Raw genomic sequence first — 10326 nt, 5'->3', positions numbered from 1 at the left:
GCGGAGAAGGGCTGCAGAAATGTCATCATCACCGCTGGACTTGGCCGGATTTAAACGTTCGAGGAGCTTCCTCACTCTGGCAATAGACACTGGTGCAAAGGCTGTCAGATCAGTGCTTGAGGCGGGCCCGTAGGGAAATGAGAGATGCACTGGGCGGCTGGCGTCCTCTACTATCTCTGCAAAGGTGTTTTGGATGGCATCAACAGAACATTGAGGTGGCTGAGATTGTCGATGTTTACCACTCAATTCTTTGATCGTGTGCCATGTCTGTTTGGTATTGCCAGACGCAGCTCGAAACTTGGATTGGTAGTAGGTCTCTTTCTGTTGCCTATTATAGCTGGTAGCTTCCCGCCTGGCAGCCTTGAAAGCTGAGTGGGAATGTTCTGTTCCATCACTAAGCCACCTCCTATGGAGCCGGTTGCGCTTGGTCAAGAGGTGTAATAACTGGCGGTTCATCCATGGTACTGATTTTTTCTTGCGTCGAGGGCTTGGTGCAAGAGGAGCATGTCTGTCTAACACTTGTAGAAAGCGGCTGGCCCACTCAGTCCACATGACAGTTGGGCTTCCGTCAATTTCACAAAAATCCTGTTGGACCAAATCTGCCTTGAACTGGTCATGATTTATGTTTCGGTAGTGTCGCCGTAGCCCAGAAGTTACAGTACTTCTTACTGGGCTGAGTTGAAATTCACTGAGAACTGCTGCATGGTCACTGAACGCGATGGGGATAACAGTAGCCATATTTAGAGGGTCGAATGTATTGTAAAATTGATCCAGTGTGGTTGGTGCAGAGTTTGCTGAGAACCGAGTCGGCTGGTGAACTCCGGGATATAAACTGTAGCTGGCCACGAGGTCAGATAGATAATGAAGCTGTGGATCTGGAGGTGCTGTTGGATTGGTGTTTATGTTGATGTCGCCACAAATAATCACGTTCTTCCCGGGCATTATAGCTGAATGGAGATGGTCGTCCAGGCAGTCCCAGTATCGAACTGGCTCAGATGGAGGTCGATAAATGGTTCCTATCAAACAAGTTCCAGATTGGCAATGGATTTCTCCCCAGCAGCTCTCAATTGCCGATTCTGTGAGGTCCATTCTTGGCTTGACCAGGAGGGATGCCTTGGAGTACAGGCAGACTCCTCCACCGGCCTGATCTTTTCTGTCTGAGCGCAGTATGTTGAAGCCATCCAAAGCTATCTCTCCATCAGACACGGTGTCGTCTAGCCAGGTCTCGTTGACACAGATGATGTCAGGACTGTGAAGGTCGGCAAGCCATGCCAGCTCTCCAACTTTGTTCCTCAGGCTCCTAATGTTCAGCAGTAAAATTCGAATTGTTGGAGTTTGCGTTTGCATATTCAGTTCATGAGCAGCAGGGTCGTTGCCTAATCTTCTTCCAGTCATTGCACAGATATATTATCCACATCCTGACTTAGAGATGCAAATGCGTTGCCAACAGTGACACTAAACTTCGCAGCTTGCGTCTCGGGCGGCGAGTCACGCTGATAGCCCCGTGATTTCTGGCCTGGAGTCCGGGCCGGTGCTCCACAGGTGTCATCTAGGATATCGCAATCCATGCCGTGTCCGCTCTTACTGTCGTCCGTTCGGCTGCTGCTGCTGTTGGTGGTCGTGGTGCTGCTCTGCGCTGTTTGTTGATCTCCACTGGCATCAGACTGGGTGTACTTATCGAAGTTCCACTCTCTTGTGTACACAGGCCTTGGCCAGAAGCGCTTGTTGCTGAGAAACGATTCGTCCGCTGCACTGGCAACAATACGCGCAGTGGAGGATTTTTCTTTTTGAAATATTTTTACGTCAAACACTTGGACATTGTGGTCAGCCTCAGCTGCTCTTGCTGCGATGAACTCCTTCAGCTGGTCTGCAGTAATTGCATGCATCAGATTTCCGACAAACAGGACTCTCTTCTTCGCTGTGGGTTTGGTGGAGGTGATGAGTCGCCATGTGGCGTCCGAATCCTCACTCATCTCTTCAAATTTCGGCAAGCGATCCACACGTGGCGGGGTCAACTCCGAGCTGGGTCCGGGTGTACCATGTGTACGGGAGTTGGACGGCTTGTTGTTTGAGCTGTCAACGTCGGATCTGACACTGCTAGTCAGGTCCATCTCGGGATCAATGGGTCGTGAACTCTCTACGGGTACGGCGGACTGTGAACGACTTTCTGTGCCTGTACTACGTTTCTTTCGATTTCGGCGCTGCCTCTGGCTGGTTGTTTCTTGCTCTCTCTCTTGGTCTGCAATGGCGGAGGAGTTTGATTTACAAGACGCACACGTAACATTGCCGATGTCCAAATTTTGGCAAAGGCGAGTGTCGGCCAGGTCCTCTCTCAGCTGGGAAAGTTCGGAGCTCAATTCACTAATCCTTCGTTGATATCGTTTCTCCTGGTCCTGAAGTTGGCTTTCAAGACGAGCTAGAGTTCTCAGCACTTCTACAACATTGTGTTCGATGCCAGGCAATGAGCGAAGCTGTGTATGGACCTGTTCGGCGCTCACCAGCTGCTCAGTGTGATCTGGGCTAGCCATCCCACCCAGGCTGTTGGGGCTAGTCCCCAAAAGCTACCTAAAAACTACGGAAAAACGGGAGCCTCAATACACGCAACCTACTACACCCCTTACACACAAGAAGACAGTTGTTGTTGTTGCTGCTGTTGTTGTTGCCGTTGCTGTGGTTGTTGGTCATTTTGTAAGACAATTCACTTGTCTAGGCAATAAAGCAGTCTCTCTGTCTCTATCTCTCTCTCACACACTCTCTCTCTCCCTCTCTCTCTCTCTATCTCTCTCTCTCTCTCTCTCTCTCTCTCTCTCTCTCTCTCTCTCTCTCTCTCTCTCTCTCTCTCTCTCTCTCTCTCTCTCTTCTGTCTCTCTCTCTCTCTCTCTTTCCGTCTCTCTCTCTCTCTCTTTCTGTCTCTCTCTCTCTCTATCTCGAATCTATCTCTCCTCTCTCATCATGCATGCGTCACACTCTCATGGAATGTTCTCTTATAAGATTGCAAGCTTCACACTCTAATGTAATATTTCTTTCCTTTCTTCGTCTTTTTGTTGGAGCTTTGACAATCCACTTGTCCAGGCCAGAAGGCAGCAATGCCTGTTCAGTCTGGCGAAGTAAAATAAAATATACCAACCAACCAACAACTTGGAAAAGGAATAGAGAGCGTCAAGGGTCCGTCTCTAGCTGATTTTCGAGCGCTCCGGGTATATTTTATGTTGATAGTGTCGTCACGGGTTTGAGAACCGTGAACGAACTGCCTCTAGGCTCCTCGCCACGCCACACAACAAAGGACTAGTGCAAATTGTTAGAGAGCTTTTTCTTCTACTTCGCTTCAGTAGGCGATGGAGAACTCATGGTTATCAGACAACTAACACTGACAACGAACGACGGACGACTGACACTGAGACACGACAACAGAATATATTAGATTGAAGGTGTAAAAAGGGGGCAAGACGAGCAAGTGTGTATCAACGGGGACAGAAGACGGTGCAGCCGCATGTATGCAGGAGTCGAAAACAGTGCAGCAGCATGTACCACGACTCAGCAGGATGTACAACAAAGAGACACAAAAGCAGCCACATGTACGACAAAGAGCTACACGTGCAACCGCATGTACTACGAAGAGACACAAGCGCAGCCACATGTACAACACTATCCCCTACCAAAAAAAGACATCCGCTCCTGTGGATGGAAGTGTATATATAAAAAAAAACAGAAGAAGACAGACCGGAGAAGAAGACAGAAAGACCGGGGAAATGAAATGTGAAACAACATAAATAGGCAACAATAAAACACAAAAGAAGTGGGGTCACGACTGTTGAACGCATGACGAGTAGGCCAGGAGGGTTAACACCAGTCGGGAGCCCCGCAAAACTGTGCATCAATCAAATGGAACCTGCAAGCAACAGATTTTGCAGAGGACCCCGGCTGGCGAGCTGCTCGACCTGTAGTTGTCCCTTTGGATCTTGATTATTTGAACAGCACCAACCTAGTACGCCACCCACCCAACAGTCAAGACAAACAAAAAGTACATAATGCATGAGGAAACAGGGTTAAGCCGACGGACCCAGCGACGCTGCCAAGAGCGGCGAGACCGACAGCACGCACCGACCGAGAAGAAGACTGGGGCAGCAGGACGCACACTGGCCGGCTGTCCGAAAACCGATGGCGCTACAGAAACTCCGAGAATCATAGGACACACACAGAAAGAGAGAAGGACTGACGCAAACACCTCAGCCATCACCAAAAATCAGAAAAGCACACGAAGGAAGGGAAGAACAGCCAGGAAGAACACTTCGACTGAAACGGGAGCAATTAATCAGTGAGGACACCATTGAGGACACACAAACAAATCGGTTACCAATACGCAAAAAGATAATGAAGAAAAACCACAGGGCGCTACCCTGAAAAAACCCACAGGGATCGAACCTGAAAAAACCACAGGGATTGAACCTGAAAAAACCACAGGGATTGAACCTGAAAAAACCACAGGGATTGAACCTGAAAAACACGGAACTTAGTACATCCACTCGCAAAACCAAAAAAACTGAAGAAAAGAAACTGTCAGGGATCGATTGGGACGCACAAGGGCCAACAAGCAACACCCGGAAACCATAACACCCGCAAGGCAAACCGATACAAAAAAAACGCAGGATTCCTGCAGACCACCAAGCAGACCGTGGCTCACCATGATCAGACGCCCACCCAGACGAACTAGAGAAACCCATATGCCGAAACACAATAATTACAAAACCATACGCTCACAAAAAATTCAACCTGGATCAAGAACGAGAATCTTACATGACGTTCACACCTCCCACCAAACTGGAAGCCACCAGCTTTCCGAATGGGTGCACAGTGCATGACCGAGCCTGACAACACTCTGCACGGAACATGGAAAAACTACTACTACTACTACTACTTCTAGTACTAGTGAAACGGTAGAAACACGAAACAAAACAATAAGGATCGACTACAAACGAGGCAGCACCTCGAGAAGGTTCAGGTGGACATCCAAACAAATCACGCAGCACAGTCACAATATCGGAGCGGTCCGACGGCAACTCGGTCTCCTTGACAAGCACAAGTGCACAACACAAGACGAGATCAAAGCTACCCATGCTGAATTCACGACGAGCAAGCAAAAACAAATTCCCGATTCGAACGCGTAGCACACGAACAGAAGTTTGAAATTTTCATACACACAACCGTACAGTACAGGGTAGTCAGAGCGACACAGGAACAACGAACACAACGGGGCGAACTTACAACGAGCAGCTAGACTACACTACACACTCGAGCACAAGAGAACAAGGTTCCACGGACTTCCTGCCGGGACCCGAGTCACCCAACGCAAAACAATTTGAAAAAATTCGAAATCGAATACAAGTGACGGCAACACATTAGGCAGAGTATACAATTACAAAGGCATTCTCACCTGAGTAGGCTTGGACGTTCGTGAGACTCAAGTAGCTGGGCCATGGCGAGAACACGAAGAGGAGACGAAAACACAGCTGATATGGAGACGAACTCAGGGTCGTGGATACGATTTGTTGGGCGCCAAATGTCGTCACGGGTTTGAGAACCGTGAACGAACTGCCTTTAGGCTCCTCGCCACGCCACACAACAAAGGACTAGTGCAAATTGTTAGAGAGCTTTTTCTTCTACTTCGCTTCAGTAGGCGATGGAGAACTCATGGTTATCAGACAACTAACACTGACAACGAACGACGGACGACTGACACTGAGACAAGACAACAGAATATATTAGATTGAAGGTGTAAAAAGGGCGCAAGACGAGCAAGTGTGTATCAACGGGGACAGAAGTAGGGACCCGGCAAATATGCCGGCACTAAATCAAGCATTTTAGGGTGCAAAAATCACATCAGCATTATCGGTGGTTTCGCGGGAATAATAGGCTGGATGGGTGATTTTTCGAGCATATTTTCCCGGTGCCTACCTTTATGACCATTTCTTGCCGAGGAAAAGTACCGGTAATCCTGTGATAGTTTGCTCATAGCGTGGTGTGGCAGCTGAATGCGGATTTAGGCTATGGATGTTGTAGAACACGTGGTGTTTTAGGAGCACCAGACATCTAAATTTCCTAAAGATTTTAGACGTAAACTTATTTTTCAAATTCCCCACAGACATGTGTTGGGATACGAAGAAAAAACTGAATTTCAAGCTTAACATTTTTTTTTTAAATTTATGACCATTTCCGGGAATTATCGGCATGGTCTCAGGCATAATCGGCTGTATTGTAAGAATTGCGAGAAAGCATGATGGGTGATTTTTCGAGCATATTTGCCCGGTGCCTAGACAGAAGACGGTGCAGCCGCATGTACGCAGGAGTCGAAAACAGCGCAGCAGCATGTACCACGACTCAGCAGCATGTACAACAAAGAGACACAAAAGCAGCCACATGTACGACAAAGAGCTACACGTGCAACCGCATGTACTATGAAGAGACACAAGCGCAGCCACATGTACAACAAATAGGACTACTTTTGGAAAATCACGAAAATCACTGGTTTTGGCTCCGCGGGTCAGTTACACACCCTGGCCGCAAGGCCGTCACAGCCGGGGTGGCTGGGGCGGCTGACGCCGCCCCACTTTTTCGGCCGCACAATACAACAACGCACAAAGCATGATTGCAGCTTAGCGCAAACGTGACAAATCCTTGTCCCCGATCGTGGTTTGTTGCAGAAAAAAGTCTTTCATTGCAGTTACACTGAAATGGCACCAAATGCCTGGAAATACTTGCAATTGGCTTCAATTTTTGAATTTTTTCCCGGGAAGGGTAATGTTTGTCCCCGATGCTTGCAATTGGCTTCAATTTTTGAAATTTTCCCCGGGGAGGACCCCCGACCCCCCTTCCATGGCCGCCCCACCTCCAAAGTCGGTGCGACGGGCCTGGGCCGTGCTAAAAGGGCTACTCTTCATTCGGCCAACTTTGCTTCATTCTCGTTGAAAGTAGACGCTGGACAAAAGTGCGATTCATAAAAGTGTGTTGATTTTCAATGTACCTGATGACACTCCATTACTAACTATAATGTTTAGATGTGAATTGACCATCCCGAAGCACCTCACCCGCAATCAACTGCACACACACACACACACACACACACACACATATACATGTATGGTCGCACGTGTAATCAGCCATGGCCACTCCCCCCACCCCCCACCCCCCCCCCCCCTCTCCACACACACACATGCACGAGCAGGTGGTTTTGCAGGATCCTTGCACACAATCATGGTCTTTGTTCTCATGGTCTGTGTTTGTTCCTGATCTTTTTTTATTTTATTGAAGGGCTGACGGGCAAAATAGGTTGCGGGACAACAATGACCATGACAAGAATAACTGATAGCAAATTGAGTTACACTTCAGGGCAAGCACTGTGCCGCCATTACAATGGCACAATTCTCTCTGAAGCGTCGTTCCGCGATGGGTGCTCAATTGGCTTGACAGCAGACCCTCACAAAGTGGCGTGGATAGGATTACCTGACAAGCAAAACATGGTGTTGACTACATCTGGTATCAGAGTAGACCTGTCTCGCCATTTCCTCGTAGTGTGCGAAATTCGTAAGTCCACCTTCAATCTCTTTAGAAGAGAGACTTCTTTTCCTTACACAAGCCAGCTTAAAAAAGAGCTGATAATGTGGTTTTAAAACCCTTTACCGTAAATAGGACGAATTCGTTGAATTTGACACATTCGTTTTTCTCCCCGTAAACCATGGTTGTTTACCGTACCATACTCGGAAGTAATTACAAACTTCATCTGAAAACATACGGAATCACCTACCATCGAAAACCCCATGTGCTGCACATCATTTCTATTGCCTGAAAATCCAGATTGAATGCGCTCCCTCATAAAAACAGATCGTCTGCGTACTTTGGTACTTTTGTTAAATACCGAAAATTTGAAGAAGAAGCGCATAAAAAGAATACGCCTATAGCCGATTCATAAAAAGTCCGCCAGTGCTGTTCTTCAGATCTGTCGCAATCCATTCTCTTCTTGGTACCTTTCTTCGGGAATTCAGTTGTGGCTTTGGGGCCTTGTTTTGGCCTCGAACCATAACTCCACCAATCTACCCTCTAGAGGTGCCGTCCAGGAATCCATGGTCATTGGAGAAAATCAAACTGAACTGTTGGATAGACAGACACTGTCAAAACCACAGCCAAGGCGAAGGCACACACGTAGAAACAAGAGAGAACATCGATATCAGTTCCTCGGCCTCATGTCCACTACATCGTGTTTTCCAAGTGATCTCAAAATCCTTTTTTAATTCCGGCCTTCAGCCGCTTGTAAAAGCTGTGGCTCAAACAAGCAGAAAAACATCAGAAAGTCGCCGTTCAGCTATTTCCATGGTAACAGTGACGTAAACAAGTGCTTACTGTAAACCAGGAAACTTTTGCGGCTTGAAACTTTAGCGTTTTGAAAAAACGCCCCTGTTAACGACGGGAAATTTTAGCGATTTGGTGTTTTCAGGTGGTTCTTTTTTTTACGGTGCGCGACAATTCCCTTCGCGCCAGCGATGATGATACTTGTGCTGACGCAGCCACCAGCTTGTCGCAAAGCCTTTACGTATTCAGCGACTTCACCGTCCAGGTCGCCAAGTAGCAGTGAGCGACCCTCAGCTGCATGAGGGAGAGTCGTCACCAAGTCGGGACTCTTCAAGTCTTTCAAGTGTCCCAGGTAGAGGTGCTTGCAATTCCGGATGGTGCTTTCGTTCACAGAATGCTCCAGTTCCTTTGTGAACTTACTCACGGCCGATTTGTTACCATGCTCGGCGGCGTGGCAACCCTTACGAGCTCGGACTTCGTCAGAGTAATAGTGATAACTGCCTAGTTTTCGCTTCTTGTCGGTCGAAGCGAGCTCCTCCAAATCAGCAGTGTTGGCTGCCTCTGTTGCGCTGCTTTTCTCCGCCGGCCGTAAGTAAGCAGGAACAGGCGCATTGGTTGACCCAGATGCCTTCTTCTGAGAGCTGATCCACTGAAAAAGGGACATGACTCTTTGACAATTTACAACAGTAAAAGCACAAACGAACAACTCCATCTTCGGCAAAGAACTTGAAAGAAGTGACAAAGTTACGAAAGATTGTCCTCGGTAATTTCAGATTCAACCGGCAAACAACAACAGTCATGTCATTTGACGGATCTGAACGAACAGCTAGTTCCGCGCGCACCTTCCGCGAAACAGCTCAGCACAGTCATGTACATGATAGTACAGTCACATAGACAAGGCATGCACACAGCTACAGACAGTCTTGTACACTGACTGTAGTACTGACCAGCGTAGTACGCGATGCACTACTTCCGTTCAAATTCTTCAGTTCGCGGCGATTCGAATTCGCGTTTTGGCGGTGATCGCGAAACTCGCGAAAGTTTCCCGGTTTACAGTATTTGGCTGAATGGCAGAATCGAGCTCGGGTGACCACGGCCTAACAAACAGTTCACTAACAGCATTGAACACAGCCCTTCTTTCACTTCGTGAATACAATAGACCAATTAAAAAGGACTAAATTCTGCTGGGATCGACCTGCAAACTGGGGGAGCTAAGCCGAAAGTATATCATCACTGCATAAGTCGCTATGGCAACGTCAGCATACCATTGGCGATTTGGCGAGTTTGACTGATCGTATGCAAGCAAGAAAAACGCCTTTCGAACTGATATCCTCCGGTTTTCACAATTCAAACTGCGCTGCAAAGCTGAGATCCATGCGCTTCAGTGGATGTCCATCACGCATGCGCCGTGCGAAAGGGAAATACCCTGGCACGCTCCTAAAAAAACGAAGCCATGAACAAAAGATCTGAGACAAAATCGGTCTCCTGTAGCCATTTCACTGAATCTAACTCGCACAGAGCTCTCCTTCTCACCACCACCACCATCAATTCGCGCCTGGCGCCTGGTCGATGCATGGCTGGCGGTATCCGGCATAGCAGGCTGCTACATCAAGTAGCGCATGGCACATAGATGATGACACAGCAACGACATAGCTCGATTGCGACGTACGTTTCGTCCCCGCTGGACTCATCAGGCAATCTTCTTCTTGGATGTCTTCATACGGAGCTTGACTCGGGAGAATGAAGTTGAAGACACCACTGCAGCTGTACTTATGGTTGATAAATATGGTGGTAAAGACACACCTGGCAATATGGCGGTAAACACACGCCTGCCCACACACGCTCTCTAAGCTGCAAAGTTCTGGCACAGAGCTCTCCTTCTCACCACCACCACCATCAGTTCGCGCCTGGCGCCTGGTCGATGCATGGCTGGCGGTATCCGGCATAGCAGGCTGCTACATCAAGTAGCGCATGGCACATAGATGA

Source organism: Sycon ciliatum, chromosome 11 (assembly GCF_964019385.1).
Source record: "Sycon ciliatum chromosome 11, ocSycCili1.1, whole genome shotgun sequence".
NCBI lineage: Eukaryota > Metazoa > Porifera > Calcarea > Leucosolenida > Sycettidae > Sycon > Sycon ciliatum.
This window is presented reverse-complemented; position numbering follows the sequence as displayed.